Here is a 21,636-nt window from a genome sequence, read left to right as displayed (position 1 = left end):
ATTTCCGTTGTTACATTGTGTGCACGGGCTTGTATTAAACTAGCCATGCCTTTTCAGGTTCCACAACATCTTACAAAATTAAGACCACATCAAGATAAGCAATCACAAACTAACCATTACAAGCATAACACATACAGACACAGTAACATTTATTCGGGCCCAGGTAAATATCTCCTCTTCTACTGATGGAAGAGAACCATTCTAATTAGTTACATCATCTCTCGGGTAACCTATCGTACTTGTACTTCAGGAAATTTTGTATCAATACAAGTATAGCCCACAATAAGCATATAAGTGCTACATGCATGCTCATTTCCTCTATGTTTGTCTCTCAACTGGAACATGCATCAACTTGCCGTGAAACCACATGATCATTTGGTAGATCATCCTATTTATTATTTAACCTCTTCACCATATCATGAAGACGCTCAGCGACATCGGTCATCTCTGGTCTCTGATTGACGTCAAGATTTATACATTGCATAATCATCCCTACTAAATGACCAAGAATTTCTTGATCATCCTCTCGAAGTTCCTTATCCAGGAGCTCGGTCACAGACTTGTCCTTTGTGTAGGTATCAAGAAAGTTCCCGAGTAAATTGTTGTCAGAGTGAGAGGCTTTCTTTCTTGTAATGAGCTCCAAGAGCACAACTCCAAAATAGATATCACTCTTGGTGGTCAATTGTTCAGTTTGCCTATATACTGGATCAACATAAGCCCTGTCAAAAATGATATATCCAGTGTGTTGCATATCAGTGACCATTAACCTTGATATGCCAAAGTCTGAGATCTTCGGCATAAACTTTTCATTCAAAAGTATATTAGCTGGTTCAACATCACCATGGAGGATTGTTGTAGTTGTTTTTGAATGCATATAAGCTAGACCTTCTGCTGATTCTGCAGCAATTTGTAGACGTAGACCCAACTTTAGAGGCATATGGTTCTTGCCATGAAGAATATCGTCGAGGCTGCCCTTGGGCACAAATTCATAGATCAAAGTTGGCACTTTAAATTGTAGGCAACAACCTATGAGCTTGACAATGTTTTTGTGAATGACTCTAGACTGAATGATGATCTCATTTACAAACTGGTCATTCGTTGATTTGCGATTGATGGGTTCTTTCACAGCGACCACTTGTTTATCCTCAGTGTGCCCCATGGAAACCGTACCAAAGCGACCATTTCCAAGAATTTTCTTATTTTTCAGAATTTTCCTTATATCTTCCTTATTGAATAGCTTTATATTATTGATCTTTTCCAATATAGGTCCCCCATTCTTTTCAAAATTGTCTCTCATCCTTCTTTTCTCTTTGTGAAGAAGCCACAAGAACACCATAATAGCTATGATGAAAAGACCCCCTATGGCACCTGTATAACAAAAATATATAGACAATATTGGAACAAATTACCATTGACTTATTTTTAAAATAAATAAAGGAATGTCAAAAGTTTACTTGTGACAACAATTACCTTTTTACATGTGGTTGATCTAGAAAATAGCACATATAAAAAAGATGAGTTATAAGTTCTTAATATTGTATTGTAGTACTGATAATAGCGGGAGTGAAAATTACAGTAATAAATTGCTAATGTGTTTCCATTCTGAATATGAACTTCCAAGTGTCAGGCAAACTAATCAACGTAGTTAAGAAATGGCCACACCAATGGAATGAGTATACCCAATACTACGTAGCATCACATTTTTTTAGGCATTAATCTTTTTTTGAGAATCCTTTTTAGGCATTAATATGTTGTGTGTCTCTTAAGTGGGTTTATCAATCACCTTCTGATTTCTTACTCCCTTCATAAAACTTCAATGAGCCAGGCCAATGTCCGCCTTTCCCTGGCCGCAGCACCCAACGGGATGACCCATTTGGTCTGCCGTGCCCATATCCTTTTTTTTTTGCAATATTTGGCATATTTTCATCAAATGAGATATAAAACATATTGAGTGTTATTGGGTGAGTCCGGCAGAGTGGGCGGGCGTGGACGGGCCACCGATGAGCCCGAGCTAGCCCTGGCGGTCGCGGTTGCGACAATGGCCAGCTAGCGGAGTAACCCTAGCCAGAGGAAGGTCTGTTGCGCGGCTTTGGCGGCAATGACCTCGACTATATGGAGTTAAGGTATAAGGGGCTAAATTTGAAGGGGTCTGCTAGAGGTGTCCTATCTCATCTTTCACGTTCGCTGGACCAGTAACCCCTGGCACCGGATGAATATTTCTCAAGAAAGGCTCTTATAATTCTAGGTGGTGGGCACTTAGTAGGACAATAAGCATTGCTTTGAGAATTCGAAGTTGTCAAAGAAGAACAAGTATGTGAGGGTTGGGGATCACATACAGCAATGGGAGGTCTACTGCGTAAGGTTGGGTCGTTGTGGCCAAAGCTCTAGAAGGATAACAATTGACGCGAGCAGAGGATTTGCTTGCTTAGGGTTGCCCAATATCACCTAGTTTTATTGTAAATCCGAGACCCGCTTCGGTACAACCCCCCTCACAAAACGTATAAAGGGTAATATGAACCTTTCACACACCATATTCATTTTTGTATGTATGATGGGTCATCGCTTCAACGTATATGCCGTACGGAGACCTCTTGTACGAGACCTTTTGATTTCCTACAGCGCACATTCTATAAGAACAAATAACACGTTTATATATAAAAAAAATCTGATAAAAAACGGAACATTTCTTCAAAAAAATGTGAACAACTTGGAAATGTCGAATATTTCTTGGAAAGCAAATAATTTATAAAACTCCAAGCAATTGTTGAGAATTTTCGGGATTCCCTACGTTTCTTTAAAAAAAACGTGAACTGTTTATAAAGATACAAAAAAAATTACAAATTTTAGAAATATATAAAAACACGACAAGGTTTCAAAAACAAGATTTGTATAAAGCACACAAACATTTCTTAAAACTTCGACCAAAATTTGGAAAAAGCAAACATTTTCTGGATGTGTGAACTTTTTTGGATGCGGGAACATTTTTCCAAATACAAATATTTTAATTTGTGAATATTTTTGACAATAGGACTATTTTTTTAACTTCTGATCTTTTTAAAGCCCGACAATTTTTTATATTCCTGAACATTTTTCAAACAAACAAATATGAAAATACGAGAAATTTTTTAAATTTGAACAGAATTTATTAACATGTATATTTTTTGAAAACGTGCACAATTTTGTAAAAATTGCAATCTCATTTAGAAATTTCCAACAGGCGCCTGACGGGAGCGATAGCATCGCCTAGTTGGTTCGACTCCTAAATGTTTTTTTCCTTCTATTTTTTATTCTTCTCTTTTTCCGTTAATTCATTTTTCTCCATTTTTAAATTTATATTCTTTTTGGAATCTAGTCAAAAAATTGAAATATTGTTTGGAATACCAAAATAACGGTTTTAAACAAATGTTTTAAATTATGGTTCAAAATAGTTTTTTCATAAATGATTTTTTCATGAACTTATATAAGCAATTCAAGGTACCATGCCAAGTTGTTTGAGTTTTCGACAATTTCTACAATTGTTAGAGTTTTTCTCGGCGAAAAATGGCCAATAAATTGTTGGACATGAGGCAAGTTGCATATTGTGTCGGAAATCGTTCAAACCTGACATGGATGCCTATCATGGGCATGCCCGCCTGCTAGAAAAAGTTGAGATCATTTTATGCATGCACAAAAATAGACCATGCTCGACGGAGGTGTTTGCGTATGCTAGAAGAGTCCGTCTGAGAGCGGGTTTTTTTCGCATCCATCAAATGATCCCAAATTTTCCTTGAGCTTATATGACCATTTCAAGGTACCATGCCAAGTTGTTTGAGTTTTCGATAATTCTTGCATTTTCTCGGTGAAAAAGGGAGATAAATGGCTGAACGTGACACAACTTGCATACGGTGTCGAAAGTAGTTCAAATCTGGCATGAATATCTATCATATTCATGCGCACCAACTGGCAAAACTTGGGGTCATTTTAAGAATGTACAAAACTAGACCATGTTTAGTGGAGGGTGTACGGAAAGCCAGACTGTTGTCTGAGTGCACATTATTTCTCGACATCCTTGAAATGGCTCCAATTTTTTTTCATGTCCTTGTATGATCAATTTGAGGCACCATGCAAAGTGTTTTGGTTTTTGACATTTTTTATGTTTTCTGGTATTTTCTCTGTGAAAAATGGCCGGACGTGACACATCTTTGCATACTGTGTCGGAAATCCTTCAAACCTGGCAGGGATGCATACCATGGGTATGCCCATATTTTGGAAAAAATGGGATCATCTCATTTATGTTCAAAATAGACCATGTTCGACATAGGGTGTCCGAGTAGGTCAGAAGGTCCGTATGAGAGCATGTTTTTCGGCATCGTCAAATGTATCCATTTTTTTCCACGAGCTTATATGACCATTCAAGGCACTATGCCACATTGTTTGAGTTTTTGACAATTCTTGATTTTCTGGAGTTTTCTTGGTGAATAATGGCTGATTAATGGCCGGACGTGATGCAACTTGCATACGGTGTCAGAAATCATTCAAACCTGCCATGGACATGCGCACCTGTTGGCAAAAGTTGGGGTCATTTCATTTATGTACAAAGTTCGACCATGTTTCACGTTGGTTGTCCAGGTAGGCTAGAAGGGTCCATATCCGTAGTCCGAAAAAACCATCAGTTGAGAGGAGTGCGCCACACTAGGGCAGACTGGTCCATTCGTGAGCATGTAATTTTCTCTCATTAGAATGCTTTTATTATTTGCAATTTTCTTCATTATCAATCAACATGAATGTTTTATATGTCCTCACCATTTTCTTGAAATTTGTGAACAATTTTGGATGCTTCTGTTATTTATAGTTTCCGTCATTATCAATCAACATGAACTTTCTTTTGTAACCCAAACATTTCTTAAATTTTTGAAAAGTTCACGAATTTGAAAAAAGGGAAAAAATAAATGCAATTTTTAAATAAAACCATTATATAACAGAAGAAAACCCAGTTTAAAAAATGCAAACACAACTGGTCAGGAAATTCACAAACTTACATTTGCCACATAAGCCAAAAAGGAAAGTGTTCAAGTTGTATTAAAAAAATGTTCAAAATGTTAGTTCTTAAGTTTGCACACTCCTCATATCTCTTTGAAATTGTTCAAAATGTTGTTCATAAAATGTTCAACATTTTGAACTAACCTATCTCTTTAAAAATTTCAAATTGTTCATGCTTTTAGAAAATATTGTTCATTTTTTCATAAAAATGTTTATCCTTTTTTAGAAAAATGATGTTTTCAAAATGTGTTCAAGTTGTTCACAAAATTGTTGGATTTTCAAACATTATTTGATTTTTTAAATTTTATTCAGAATTTCCAACAAATGTTCGAAAAATTCGGAAATGTGCCCGGATTCTACGTTGGTGTTACCTTTTTTTTTGAGAAGAACATGCTTTACTTTATTGCTCAATAGAACGAATTACAGGAATAATAGTAGTATCATAAGGGTGTAATAGCCATACACGGCGACCCTCCCCTAAATGTAAAGCATGTCGAGCTAAGCCATGAGCCTCCTTATTAGAGAGACGTTTCTCATGGACGAAAGAACAAGACTGAAACTCCCTACTCGAGTCGATGATCTCCTCCACAATTGGAGCGATTGTACCCATAGTGCCAGTATGTATGTCCTTGACCACCGCAAGGCAATCAGAAGCTACCTTCAAATGAGTAAGTGCAAGGTCCCTGGCTAATGCAATAGCCTCGCGGCATGCCAAAGCTTCCAGTATATGTGGATCGGTCATGCCATGGAATACCACCGATGCTGACCCAGCAAAAGTTCCTGATTGATCCCGGCAAACCGCACTTATGGCCCCGACAGGAGGTTGTTTACATATAGCAGCGTCGACATTAACCTTGTGATGACCCGCCGGTGGTGGAATCCACACAGGCGTCCGCTCTGGGGCTGTTCTCGGCTTCGTTATTTCATGTGACATAGAAACAATACTCAAATCTGCCAGAAAGCGTTTGATAAATGAGTGAGTCCCCATGGGGCTCTGGTGCTCCCCTTCGTGGATCAGCTTACGTCGTGCACCCCATATAGCCCATAGTGTCACAGCTAGCTTCGTGAACTCGGAATGCGGCATCGATTCTTGCATACTGAAAAGCCAAGCCTTTGCATTCGGTTCTGCTGTTGCGATGATATGCTCAACCAACTCCGGGTCATCTAGCGCCCACACGCACCGCGCCATTGTGCACGTTATGAGTGAGTGCATCCATGAGTCCTCCTCTCCACAGATGGCACACCGCGACGATGTGGACATATTACGATGACGAAGTACATCCGCCGTGGGTATAGAGCATTGTGCAAGTCTCCACAGGAATACCTTCAGTTTTGACGGCACCGCAACCTTCCAGATATTGGACCAGCTGGCTTCCTCTCTCTGCCTGTCAGCCGGGCCGGATCGTCCTTCGAGCCAAGCCTCCCGCCTGAGCTTCGTGTTGATTAGCATCCGATATGCCGAGCGGACGGAGAAGGCACCCTTATGTTCATGAGCCCAAGCCCAAGAATCTCTGCAGTGTCTTGTGGCTAGAGGAATATTGAGGATCACCTACGCATCAATTGGAAGGAAAGTTGCACGAACTACGTCCTGCTTCCACCTGGCATTTGCGCTGTCAATGAGTTCAGACACGAACTGCGGCCGATGTTGGCTCAAGCATACTATAGGTCTGAGTGACGCCTCTTTGTGTATCCAGTTATGCTGCCATATCAATGTATCCCGACCATCACCTATGCGTTTGATGAGACCCTGCGATAGGATCTCCTTGCCCTCCACGATCGCTCGCCAAATTTGTGATGGTTGGTTACCTAGGGATGCATCAAGAAAGTCTGTCGTTGGAAAGTAGCGCGCTTTCAGAATTTTTGCACTTAGGGATTCAGGTGTTTGTAGGATTCTCCACGCTTGTCTTGCCAGCAGAGCGAGGTTAAACAGCTCGATGTCTCGAAAACCCAATCCACCTTCATATTTCGGCCTTGTCATCTTCTCCCAGGAGACCCAATTTGTCTTCCTTTCGCCCCGTTTACTCCCCCACCAGAACTTCCGTATGATGGAGTTGATATGAAGACAGAGGCCCCGAGGTAGCTTAAAACAAGCCATAGAGTATACCGGGATAGATTGAGTGACAGACTTTATAAGTACTTCTTTTCCTCCGGATGACAACACCTTTTCCATCCATCCCTTTACTTTGTTCCAGACTCTATCCTTCAAATATTTGAAAGCCCCGTTTTTGCTGCTCCCTACATCCGTAGGCATGCCCAAGTACTTCTCTGATAGACTCTCATTATGAACATTCAAGGTAGTTTTCATGCTCTCTTTAACACCCTGCGAGCAGCCTTTGCTAAAAAACACTGAAGATTTGTCCAAGTTTATTTTCTGTCCAGAAGCATTACAGTATGATTCCAACAAAGAGGATACCTGAATAGCTCCCTCAACACTAGCCTTGACGAACAGCAGGCTGTCATCTGTGAAAAGAAGGTGGCTTACCGGCGGAGCCGTATCTGCCACTCTGATCCCATGCACTGGAGATGACTCTGTCTGGTTTTTTAAAAGGCTCGAAAGGCCCTCTGCTGCAAACAAGAATAGGTAAGGTGATATTGGATCCCCCTGTCGGAGTCCTCGTGAAGGTGTAAATTTCTCAAGTCTTTTTCCATTGAACATAACCGAGAATTTGACTGAACATACCGTCCTCATAATTGAGTTGACCCAAGCCGGTGCAAAACCCAGTTTGGACATGATAGCACGGAGGTAGTCCCACTCCAAACGGTCTTAGGCCTTCATCATGTCAAGTTTAAGGGCACAAAACCCATTCCTCTTAGATCTATTCCTCTTCATAAAATTTAAACACTCATACGCGGAGATGATATTATCCGTGATAAGCCTTCCCACCACAAAGGCCGATTGCTCCTCCGATATGATCATAGGAAGGATGGTCTTGAGCCTGTTTGCCATAACCTTCGATGCAATCTTATAGAGTACATTACATAGACTTATAGGGCGAAACTGTGACAGAAGTGTGGGATTTGTTACCTTGGGGATGAGGACGAGGATAGTATCATTCAGCTCCTCCACATCTTCCTCACCCCTCAGGATTTTCAAGATGATAGTAGCCACTTCATCCCCGCAGAGCTCCCAATTTCTCTGGAAAAAATGCGCAGGGAACCCATCAGATCCTGGAGCTTTAGTAGGGGCCATCTGAAACAGCGCCGTTTTAATTTCCTCTCTGTTGTACTCGCTCATCAGCCGCTGGTTCATCTCGTTTGTGACTTTGAGAGGAACCACGTCAATTACTTCATGCATATTCATTGTCCCCTCTGACGTGAACAGATTTTTGTAGAAGGCCGTGACCATGCACTCCATCTCTGTTGCATCTTCTACTGTAGTTCCATCATGTCTCAGCAGACATTTTATCTTGTTCTTAAGGCGCCGCCTGCTGGCCCGTAGGTGAAAGAACTTGGTGTTCTTATCACCCGCCGCCAGCCATGTTATTCGCGATCTCTGACGCCACATTACCTCCTCTCTGTGATAGAGCTCGATCAGGCGATCTTTTACTTTCTCTTCCTGACGAGTAGGTGCCGTCCTTGACGGGTCAGCACGCATGCTCTCTAGCTGAAGCTTTAGAGATCGAATCTCCTCCTTCACACTGCCAAACGTAGTTCGGTCCCAGTGTTTCAGATTTGTTGAGAGCGTTTTAATTTTTGCACATAGTTCCGCAACCGTGGTTGCTCCTGGGCCTTGCCAGTGTTGTTCAATTATCGCCTGGAAACCCTCGTGAGATTCCCACATCATCTCATATCTGAAGGGTCTAGCTTGCCGTGGCTGATCATCTACCGGTGATAGTTGTAGCAATATCGGTATGTGGTCCGATGTGGTGGCAGATTTGTGAGATAAAACTGCTCCTGGATACATGCTGGACCACGATGGGGTGGCAAGTGCCTATCAAGACGCACTCGCGTGTATGTTCCTCCGGCTACTCTCTTTTCAAACGTCCAGTTGTTTCCCGAGAAGCCTAGATCAATAAGGCCACATGTGTCAACAGCATCCCTAAAACCATTCACCTGTGTCATGCACCGATGACCAATCCCGTCATGTTCATTCAGACTCAGTACTTCATTGAAATCACCGAAACACAACCATGGCAGACCGTCATCCTCAGCGAGAGATCTCAACACGTCCCAAGTCTTGCCTCTATCACTGACTTGTGCTTCACCGTACATCACTGTGAGCCACCATGGAGAAGCACCAGGCAAAGTAACATGAGCATCTATGTGATAAGCAGAGTAACCAAAATTTTCAATCTTTATTTCATTATTCCAAAAAATACCGAGACCACCACTCCTACCAGAGCTACTAACAGCAAATGAATTATCATAACCTAGGGTGCTTGCTAAGTTTTCCACTCTATCTCTCGGGAGTTGAGTTTCAACAATACAAAGCACCAACGGGGCAAACTGCCTCGCGAAATCGCGAAGCTCTCGAACTGTCGCGGGTTTGCCCGCCCCGCGATAGTTCCAGCATGAAAGACTCATTGGACCCGGCGGCGCTCCTCAGAGGAGCCCGCCACGCTGTCCATATTGCTTTTGTTTGGGGAACTACCTTGCTTTTGCTTCTTTCTATCCCTTGGGGTAACATAAGGTGGTGGAGGAGGAGGGACAACACTGGCCCCTTGCACAGATGCATCAAGCGAGCCACCTCTGATGCTCTCATCAGCCTGCTCATCCATGTTCAACTTGCGACTAACCGTGGTCTGTGGCCGGACAGTCCCAACATCAACGCCCTTTTCCTTGAGAGGGCTCTTAGCCGTATCTTTGAGATCATCATCACCATCTTTGTCAATTTCCTCACCTAGACCGGCGTCCTCCGATGATCGTTTCTTGGCTCCATTGTTTCTTCCGCAGCCGCCACCACGGGCACGTCCACGTCCTCGTGTGGAATTCCCCCTGTTCCAGCTCGGGTCACGGTTCTGGTTATCCGGCATGGCTCTCCTGGTTGCTTTCATCCACTCCCCGTATTCAACCTCCTCGGGGCTGTGAACCCCATCGCCGCACTCTTCCATGGAATGGCCTAGGACGCCACAGACTTCACAGAAGAAGCCCATCTTCTCATATCTTACTGGCAAGAGAATTCGCCCTTCCCCTTTGATGTTCATTGGGGCAAACCGCACCAAAGGATCAGCTAGTTTAATCTTCGCCCGGACCCTAACATAGTTGCCTTCAAAGACTCGGTTAGGGTTCATCTCCACGCTCTTCACCTGACCTATGCGACGAGCCAGTTGGTCTAAAATTATCTCCTTCCTGTAGAGCTCCGGGGTATCATGAATCTGCGCCCACACATGGACTCGGTCGAGCTGAACTAGATCTGGTTTACCTTTGCCATCATACTCTTTAATTGCCACCATAAGTCCCCTATAGATCCAAGGGCCCTGGTGCATAACTCTGTTCCAATCACCTAAGCAGAAAAGTTGGACGATGAACAGATTGTTATCTGCCTCGCGGATATCTGGCTCGTGGGCAAGTCTCCATGCGAAAATCATTGTGTTCTTGAAGGACTCGGCACTGAAGTACTTCGTCGTGTTCACCCGTGCTACCGCTAGCCACCGGGACTCCTTGAACAGTTCTGCAATTTCCTCATCGCCAACGATCACGTCATCCAGCTCCGTCTCCTTCAGCTTCATGTTCCTCATCGCCGCTTCCAGGTCGATCGGAGTCTTCCCCTTCCTTCTACCTGAACTAGTACTCCCCCCTCCATTGGAAGAAGTCGCTCCTGCCATGGCTGCAGTTAACCCTAGATCGCCGCACCGCACAGAGGCCGGGTGGAAGGACAAAGCCGACCCCTTGATCAGCCCAAGCGCAGGCGTGGGATGGTTGGGATGCACAGGCAGGTTATCCGGATCCTCGACGGCGACGAACGGCGCCGGAGTAGGAAAACCCTAGTCGCCGCGGCGGCTAGGGTAGGTATTAGTTCTTGTTTTGCCACGTTGGTGTTACCTATGTTCGGGATTTCTAGGGTAGAGGAAGTCCACTTTTGTAAGGCGACTGCTATTCCCTACGCCTGAATTAATAGTCAGTTTGTTAATCGATGAAAATTAATTTCAAGCAGTTAAGAGAAAGTTGTGGTCTGATTGGGCCATGGCCCATGCGCCATGCAACCAATATTTGCGTGTTTGGGCAGCAATGCATGCAGGAGCATTGATGGATGCGAGGAGGTTTGAGAATTAATTTACGGTAGTTAAAACCATTCAATCCTGGTCACTAATTGGGCAGATTCAAAACAAAAAAGTCGGCCTTGATGTGCCTTGGTTTTGGCAATACTGGGGTAGGCACAATAAATCCGGACAATGTAATTCTTAAGCTTGTACGTTCATAATTTTTCATAGACACTAATCATCTCAACCGGTTAGCCACTCACACTCACATGCAAGAGGTCCATGGTTTGATTCCTAGTATGTGCATGTACTTAGTTTGTGATTTTTTACCTCCCGTGAACGGCCACAATCTCTAGTCTTTACATCGGTCACTAATGGGCCGGCCCAGTAAGCGTACAGTGTATACACTGGTGGACGTATTTAAAAAAATCAACCGCTCAAAAAAAAAGACCATCCTACCCTTTCTTCGGCCACAGTCTCTAGTCTTTACATCGGTCACTAATGGGCCGGCCCAGTAGGCGTACAGCGTATACACTGGTGGACGCATTTAAAAAAATCAACCGCTCAGAAAAAAGACCATCCTACCCTTTCTTATGAAGGGGTATACACTGATACACTGATTCACTTCCGCTTCGGTATAACCCCGCTTCGGTATACACTGATTCACTTCCTCCGTCGATGTGTTCAGGGGGGTTATACCGAAGCGGAAGTGAATCCCCTATTTCTCCTCCCATGCTACCCATTGCCTAGATCCAATAAGCAATATGAACTGAATTGCAAGGGAAAAAAATGCTTTCATCATGCAACCATGAGATAGCTCGCAACTTGCTCTCGCCTTAATTAGTTCATTTACATGAAAATTAACAGTTAAATTATGTGTCAGAAGCTTCCGTATTCTGAAGAGTGACGGATGAACAAATCAAGGCATGCAATCTGCAAATATATAGAGGATGCAAAGAAAATAGAGAATCGAAGATAGTAAAAATGTATTGGATGCACAATAACACTTTTGCATTAATGGTACAGTATACTGCATGCAGTTGACATACATACCTACGATGATCTTTGCTCCGAGTGGTAAATTTTGGCTGCAACGTTCTTTGAAGGGATTAGGACTATTTGTGTGCTTGGGGCATGTGCATTCGTAAGAACCTTCTTTGTTCTCGCAGTCTCCCTTGCAAGGATAGTGGTCAAGATGCTCACACTCATTTATATCTACATTATTTATCAAAATTAACCATCAGAACACACCATTGACCTGACCATGCATTCAGAATGTCGAAAGAATAACTATTTTCCCATCCAAACTAGTGATGATTTCCTTGATTTCACAATGTTCAAAAGGGAGAAATAAATACCAGATAATTTAGAAGTCATGAAATACTTAATACTGTAAGGATTAGAAAGACATGAATACAAATAGAAGTTGTCTGGTTGAACCACAGGAAAAATATAAGAGGCCCTGACTAAGTTCACAGGAAAAACATAAGAGGCCCATCGTGCAAACAAGTTTTATTTATAGGAACAATTCATAAGGAATAGGTTCCTCCAATATTCCTATGGAATTTCTTAGAACATAAGAGGCCCTGATTAAGTTCGCACAATTGAACGAAAAAGATACCACAAGCTGCATACTTTCTTGCGTGGGTTGGGGCAGGGGGTACAATGACTATGCTTTCCATCCATGTAACTGGAGCAACAGCATGGTGACTCTGCCAATATTTTACCACTGCATATGAATGCATAATAGCCAAACTTTGATAGTTTTGTCACTCTTTTGTAGCTAAATGAAAGTTTTTCTTATCATAAAAATATAAGACATTCAAACTACTTCATGTAGATGTTCCTACAGAGGTGAATAAATTATAGGTAAATAGATAGTTGCTAGCTATCGAACTGGTGCGTTAGCCAAATAACCCAAAAGTCCGAACTGATGGAAAGGACTAGGCAACATTTTTTAACACCCCCTCACGTCTCTAGGCTGTGGACGTACATGAAGACCTTAGACGTGGGATCAAGATTAGATCACAACTATTTTTTTATATTAAATAGTTCATTGGCCAGGATTTAATCCTGAGGCCTTGTGGCTCTAATACCATATTGAACCGATGCACTAGCCAAATTTGTCAAAAATCCGAACTGATGGAAAGGACTAGACACGTATTTTAACACTAGCAAAGTCTGCTACTTTGTAGTATTTATTTTGAAAACCTTAAAAACCTACTACGTTTTGTGGGATCTTTTCAAAACTTCTCGATATACTAACTTTATTAATGTCGTCAAGAACTTGGTGCAATATGATATTATTGAACTAGATGGTCTCACACTCCTAAATATACAAGTGACACTGCCAATATGTAGAACACGAACATTATATTATGTTCTCTTTGACAGTGTTAAGTTTTATAAACCAAATTTATATATGAAAAATTGGTTGTACAAACACCACATCATTTCCGAATAATAGAACATCTTGTTTCTAAAACAAAATATTCATAATTCTATGTAGTGCAAACATCATGTCGTTTCAAAATAAATTATACCGATGTATTTTCAGAAAGTGTACACACATATATAACAATCGGTATGTCTTGACAACCGTTTCTAAAGCGATAGTGTCCCCTAGATTCTCGGAACTGCACCTAAATAATTCAGTCATAATTGTACCGAGACATACTATATCACAGCTAGTGGTTTTCAATACTATACCTAAATAGATAATAATTAATATATCACCACAACTGTATCTAAACATTTCACATTCAATACATTACAATTGCAGCTAAACAACGTCGATACCAGCAAAATTGATACACCGAATATGAGCATATCATAACCTCATGAGAGGTGAACAATATATTAATTTCATGAACTATCTAGCGTGATCGTCCATCATCCGTCTACCTGGATGTCTGGATGACCCTCATAATTATCCTTTTTTAGGGGATGAATTAATGTTGATTAAGTTGATAAGGTTGCCTAAATTTAGAAGTAAAATATTATTTTGCCTAGACAAATCAAAACGAAAAAAGTCCATTTTACTACCCTGAATAAAGTGGGTGGTTCACTTTACCCCCGATCTATTTTTCCTCTTCTTTTACCCCCCAAACAAACCCAAACCGGACAAAACACCCCCTCGGCTGGTTTTTCTCCACCCGCTGCTGATGTGGCACTAGTCAATGGCGGTTTTGACCTGGGTGGGGCCCTCTCTCTCTCTCTCTCTCTCTCCAACCGAAGGGACGGGCAGAGCGCCTAAAGCGAGCGGAGGTTGTAGGCGTCGCCATGCCTCTGGCGACAGGGAAGTGGCCGGGCGAGGCGCGGCCATGCGCGGGCAAGCGTGCAGGCGAGCGCGCGTGGAGGAAAGGTCGAGCGCAGCGTCCACGGGGATGCGGTAGGGGCGGCGAGGGGCTGCGGGGCAGGACGGACGGCGGGCAATCTGAGCGGCGCGGCGAGGAGCGGGCAGCCGCGGGGGCTCAGGCACGGCCCGACGTCGGCGCGTGAGGGGAAGGGGCGGCTGGGCACCGACTGACATGGGCAGTCGGCTGCGGTCAGCGACGTCGCGGGCTAGGCGATCGTGCGGACGGGGCGCAGCGGCGCGGCAGCACGACAGCAGAGGAGGCGCGCGCGCAAGGGCGGCCGGGGGGCTCGCAAGCAGCAGAGGAGCTCGGTAGGTGGAGGTGGCCGGCGAGCAGGCGAACGGACGACGACGGCAGCAGACGCAGAAGCAGCATCACCGTGGGTGGGAGGGGAGGAGGAGCAGGGGGGCCCCGCTAGGGCGAGTGCAGCAGCAGAGCAAGCGGGCGAGCAGGGCGCCTAGCGCTTGCCGCGGGCGCGGCAGTGCGACGGTGAGCGTGAGCGCGTTTGGGCGAGCATGTGAGTGTAGCGAGGCGTGGCAGATGCGCTAGGGGCGGTGGCAACAGCAGCTAGGGGCGGTGGCAACAACAGCAGGACGAGCAGCGCAACAGTGGCGGTGAGGGCGAGCAGCGGCAAGGCGCAGTGGCGGAGCAGGACCCTGCGGAGAGAGAGAGAGAGAGAGAGAGAGAGAGAGAGAGAGAGAGAGAGAGCCCTGACAAGGGGGCCCCACCCAGGTCAAAACCGTCGTTGACTAGTGCCACATCAGCAGCTGGTGGAGAAAAACCAGCCGGGGGGGGGGGGGGGTGTTCTGTACGGTTTGGGTTTGTTTGGACGGTAAAAGAAGCGGAAAAATAGATCAGGGGTAAAGTGAACCACCCCCTTTATTCAGGGTAGTAAAATGGACTTTTTTCAATCAAAACCAATGATTTTCCGCTGCCACCCAGTGACATAATTCCACCATTTATGTTATTTCATTTTATAATTCTTCCATGTAAATATTTAATATCGCATACAACTTTCATTTGTACACACAAAATGAAAATATCTGGATTCATCAACTTTACTTATATTATAGATATACGTGTCGTGGAAAATCACAAATATGTCTAATTTACTTCATTCTACTCATCTAAATTATTATTTTCTGAACAAAATCAGATATTCTCTCTAATGCCTTGTATATCCTATTTCCTTTCTTCTACTCTTAGATCTTTCTCATGTTGATTGACATGTAGTTCTTTTACTAAGAGATCTAGATTGTTCTAGATAGTAAAAAATCCAGACATGTTTATTATGAAATGCTCTCTTATTGTTGTTACAGAAAAAACGTGTTGTACAAAATCACAAATGCTCGTACCTCTGATTTACGACCTTCTACTTATCCATATTAATGTTTAGACTTCCTTTAACAAATCACATATTCGATTTTGATACCTCAAATTTCCTATTTCCTTTCTAGAGTTTAAGATTATTTTTTCATGCTGAGTGAGATGAAGGTCTTGTAATAGATGAGAGAAGAACAAAATTGTTGTACCATAAATACTTAAGAGGCCAAATAAAAAACTTCTAGTAAGTTAATAACCCCCCCCCCCCCCCCCCCCCCCCGTTTTAAAAAATACTTAAACTTCTAGGTTTTATTTAAGTCGAACATCTTTAAGTCTGATCATGCCTGTAAAAAACATACTGACATTCACAAGATGACATTTATCTCATTACATTCATCATAAATATATTTCACTATATGAGGTTGAACCTATAGATGCCGCTATATTGTTTATAGACTTGGCAAAACTTAAAGATATTTTACTTGGGATAAATTGAGAACTTCAACTGTTTAAGAAAGAATGGGTAATTGATTATGATTGGGAAAAAAGAGCTGCCTCAGAATTAGCAAATTCCAGAAGAAGAAATTTAAATGTTCCCTGTGAATTAGCGTATATCTGAAAAGACAAGTGATTGCTATGCATGATGTGTTTATATATTGCATGCTGCTAGATAAAAAGCTTTCTCAGTGCATTAAGGAAGACATGCATGCAGTGAGAAATAGGAGTATTTTGCAGGGAATCTCAGAAAAGCTCTTCTAAATATATGTTCAAAATTATATTTGATCATGCAGGTGTGGTCCCATGTATACAATCTATATAGCAGGAAAACTTACCGATACAACCACGCTCATTATAGGGGTTGCCCTCGTAGCCCCGGCGGCAGTTGCAGATGTACCCAGGTCCGTTGGTAGAATCGAGGCAGCGGCTGTTGGAGCTTTTGCAGGCGTACCCTTCCTTCTTCTTCCTGGCCTCCTTGCAGGTGGGGCTGTCGCGGATGGCCCAGTCGAGGACCACCGGCATCTCCCAGGTGGTCCCGCGCAGTGCCCTCTTGAGGTCGGTGGTGTTGAAGCTGTAATGCTTCTCCGCCGCAAACGCATACTCGCAGGGGCTGAAGTTGAACTTACTGGGTGAGACCCATCCTGATGAATGACACGTGCCATTTACAAATCACAAAGCATCTACCCTATTCCTCATCTGAAATCAAGGAGAAGAGATTATATGTTTTGTGATTTGTAAATGTCACGTGTCATCCATCAGGGCGGGTCTCACCTGCTAACCGTGAGACCTGGTCTCATATAATTTTTTTCCAACTTAATGGTGTTGTCGTAGCTAACGAAGGCCACCCAGTTGCCATGGAGGTCCGGCGGAATTTCTACGTGGCAGCAGTCTACCCCGGAGCAGGCACCGCTCGCCGCGCTCTCGGAGTTGTTGCAGTAGGAGAGGCAGACGGTGAACTGGGCGTATGACCTGCTTTCGCCGGAGCCCTGGTCCGGCTGGCTCCCGAGGTAGCCCGTGGTTTCGCAGCCCAGGACAAAGAGGGTTGTTCCTGGCGTGGGAGATGCGGTACACGCCCTCCTCGTTGAACTCTAGGTTCCTGTAGTCTGACCCATTCGCTTTGCCGGAGGAGTCGTAGCACTGCCACGCTACAGGCAGCCACACGCGGGCCTCAGCCGCCTTCATGGAGAAGTTGCCGATCTTAACGGGCTTTCCGTCGCCGCCGGTGGTGTGCAGTACCGGCTCACCGGCGTCACACATGACATGGGACCCAGCGCGGTAGTCGCCACCGCCGCCATCCTCCACGATGGCGAACGGGTAGGGGACATCCACGCCGCCGCAGCTGTGCGGGCCGTGGGTGACGTTCTTATGAGCGCGGGAACCACTCACTCTAACTATTCCTACTAGTGCAAGAACTAGCAGCAACTGAAATGTCCTCGACATCACTACTCTCGGTCGATCGTGGCGCTCTCACTTTTCGATATGCAGTGATCTCACAACGACCCTTCAAGTGTTTAAATAGCTAAGGCGTTGCCCTGAACATCCATTCTCATCAACGTGTTGTGTTCATGAGGCATTGGCCCCATGGCTCCTTGTCTCGTGTAAACAAGTGAACTAACGAAAATGATGTTTTGAATAGTAAAGGTCTTCTTGACTTGGCTAAACATCATTTTGTTCTACACCCTCCATCCGGCATTACTTATCTTAGACACGTTTTAGTGTTCGATACATTCGTATATAGACAAATTTAGGACAAGTAATTTGGGACGATGGTAATAATAAGTAGTGCCATGACGGCCCTGCCCAGTTTCCCGTCGAGGTTCCTCGACGGTGGATCGGGATCGGGGGTTTTTGAATCCTTCAAAATGGCGCGTGCGTTTCGAAGATGCAAGGGAGGCTGGGCGATGGATCACTGGTTTGATCTACTCGCATCTGTCTCGATGGATGATGATTAGAGATGAAGAAGGAGAAATTTTGGCCGGACGGCATCTGAGAACCGACGAGGAACTTGCTAGTGGTAAGCGTTTATTGATTGATATTTACCAAATCGAGGTTCTTGAGTGTGTGCATGTGCCTGCGGAATGCGGAGATCAACCTCTCGTTGTGGATCTTACGACGGAGGTGGACGGACCGAAGCCTACGCAGCGGTTTGGGGGTCGCTTCTGGATTCTTGCCAACGAGGAGGAAGACGATGATTATCGACAGGCCACGTCTGATCGGCCGCCACCTAAGCTTGACTTGGTAATGTCCATCTCGCTGCCTAACCCTAATGAGGGCTGCAAATATTCTATTCCGCTCGGTCCTATGGTTCCTTCGCAGAAGCCGAAAGTGAACCATGGATTGGACCGTTGCCAAAAGTGGCTCCATCTGTTGTTACGCTGTCCGACTTTTTTCGTCCCGAGTGCTGGACGAGAGTAACTAGGCGAAAGAAGAAGGGAGGCCGAGTTGTGCCTCAGCGATCGCCGGCGGCGGCCGTTGTGCGTGATGTTCGGGCGGCAAGGATTGAATGTTTGAATTCGCTTTTAGGCCGAGACGGGCCAAGCGAACGATGGCGTTGTGGGCTTGGTTAGTACTGGGCTTGAGGCCCAGGGGGCTGGCCAAGCCTGCGATCCATCTGGGAGGGGCGACGTGCATGAGGAGGCATCGGATCGGGAGCCGCTGCATGCACGTTCGTTCTCTCCCTGCTGCCGCATCGCTGGTTCTAGGGTTCATCGTCGCGGGAGTCGGGGGTTCCCTACTACCTCCTCGCGCCGTGTCAACCTTGGAATCGTCCGGTTTGGAGACTGCCCGCCATCCGCGGTTCGTGCGGCTGCGATGCCGCCCAAGCCTCCTCCATCGAGGGCCGCGCCGTCGTCGAGGAATGCGTCGGGGGCTGCGGGCGTGGCTTCGGCACAGGCTGTGGGCGCTGCCGCTCCGGTGCCCGTGCGGGCTGCGCCTCCGCCCAGGGTGGCTCCGCCGCCGCCTAGTGCGGCGCCTCCTCCGCCCCTGCGAGGGCCGCTCCACCGCCACTGAGGGCTGCCCCACCTCCGCCGCCCCCACCAAGGGTTGCGCCTCCACCGCCGCCTAGGGCTGAGCCACCGCCGCCGCAACGACCGTGGCCGGGGCAGAGGGCGGGCGGCCGTGGTGGGACAGGCCAAGCCATGAATGGTCGTGGTGCGGGTGTTGGGTTTCGTAGTAATTTCAAAAAATTTCCTACGCACACGCAAGATCATGTGATGCATAGCAACAAGGGGAGAGTATTGTCTACGTACCCAACGCAGACCGACTGCGGAAGCGATGACACGACGTAGAGGAAGTAGGCGTACGTCTTCTCGATCCAACCGATCAAGCACCGAAACTACGACACCTCCGAGTTCGAGCACACGTTCAGCTCGATGACGATCCCCAGACTCCGATCCAGCAAAGTGTCGGGGAAGAGTTCCGTCAGCACGACGGCGTGGTGACGATCTTGATGAACTACAGCAGCAGGGCTTCGCCTAAACTCCGCTACAGTATTATCGAGGAATATGGTGGCAGGGGGCACCGCACACGGCTAAGGAATAGATCACGTGGATCAACTTGTGTCAACTTGTGTGTTTGGGGTGCCTCTACCTCAGTATATAAAGGAGCCAAGGGGGGAGAGGGGCGCCGGCCAAGGAGGAGGGCACAGGAGGAGTCCTACTCCTACCGGGAGTAGGACCCCCCCCCCAATCCTATTCCAACTAGGATTCCCAAGGGGGAAAGAGGGAGAGGGGTGGCCGGCCACCTCTCCTAGTCCTAATAGGACTAGGGGAAGGGGGGAGGCGCGCAGCCCCCTTGGGCTGCCCCTTTCTCCTTTCCACTAAGGCCCATGAAGGCCCATATGGCTCCCGGGGGGTTCCGGTAACCTCCCGGTAACCCGGTAAAATCCCGATTTCACCCGGAACACTTCCGATGTCCAAACATAGGCTTCCAATATATCAATCTTTATGTCTCGACCATTTCGAGACTCCTCGTCATGTCCGTGATCACATCCGGGACTCCGAACAACCTTCGGTACATCAAAATGCATAAACTCATAATATAACTGTCATCGTAACCTTAAGCGTGCGGACCCTACGGGTTCGAGAACAATGTAGACATGACCGAGACACGTCTCTGGTCAATAACCAATAGCGGGACCTGGATGCCCATATTGGCTCCTACATATTCTACGAAGATCTTTATCGGTCAGACCGCATAACAACATACGGTGTTCCCTTTGTCATCGGTATGTTACTTGCCCGAGATTCGATCGTCGGTATCCAATACCTAGTTCAATCTCGTTACCGGCAAGTCTCTTTACTCGTTCCGTAATACATCATCTTACAACTAACATATTAGTTGTAATGCTTGCAAGGCTTATGTGATGTGTATTACCGAGAGGGCCCAGAGATACCTCTCCGACAATCGGAGTGACAAATCCTAATCTCGAAATACGCCAACCCAACATCGACCATTGGAGACACCTGTAGTACTCCTTTATAATCACCCAGTTACGTTGTGACGTTTGGTAGTACCCAAAGTGTTCCTCCGGTAAACGGGAGTTGCATAATCTCATAGTCATAGGAACATGTATAAGTCATGAAGAAAGCAATAGCAACATACTAAACGATCGGGTGCTAAGCTAATGGAATGGGTCATGTCAATCAGATCATTCTACTAATGATGTGACCTCGTTAATCAAATAACAACTCATTGTTCATGGTTAGGAAACATAACCAACTTTGATTAACGAGCTAGTCAATTAGAGGCATACTAGTGACACTATGTTTGTCTATGTATTCACACATGTATTATGTTTCCGGTTAATACAATTCTAGCATGAATAATAAACATTTATCATGAATATAAGGAAATAAATAATAACTTTATTATTGCCTCTAGGGCATATTCCTTCAGTCTCCCACTTGCACTAGAGTCAATTAATCTAGTTCACATCGTCATGTGACTTAACACCAATATTCATATCTGTATATGATTAACACCCATAGTTCACATCATCATGTGACCAACACCCAAAGGGTTTACTAGAGTCAATAATCTAGTTCACATCACTATGTGATTAACATCCAAAGAGTACTAAGGTGTGATCATGTTTTGCTCGTGAGAGAAGCTTTAGTCAACGGGTCTGTCACATTCAGAGCTGTATGTATTTTGCAAATATTCTATGTCTACAATGCTCTGTACGGAGCTACTCTAGCTAATCGCTCCCACTTTCAATATGTATCCAGATTGAGACTTAGAGTCATCTGGATCAGTGTAAAAGTTTGCACTGATGTAACTTTTACAACAAACTCTTTTAT

The 21,636-nt window shown here is 45.0% G+C and overlaps 1 pseudogene; it reads right to left on the bottom strand.

Moving 5' to 3' along the window:
- Positions 1–209: 209 nt before the first annotated feature.
- On the bottom strand, positions 210–17,799 carry LOC123115708 (wall-associated receptor kinase 2-like; annotated as a pseudogene).
- Between the last annotated feature and the right edge of the window lie 3,837 nt (positions 17,800–21,636).

This window comes from Triticum aestivum, chromosome 5B, assembly GCF_018294505.1.
Source record: "Triticum aestivum cultivar Chinese Spring chromosome 5B, IWGSC CS RefSeq v2.1, whole genome shotgun sequence".
Lineage (NCBI taxonomy): Eukaryota > Viridiplantae > Streptophyta > Magnoliopsida > Poales > Poaceae > Triticum > Triticum aestivum.
Note: the sequence above shows the minus strand (reverse complement) of the source record. Positions and strands in the feature narration are given on the sequence as shown.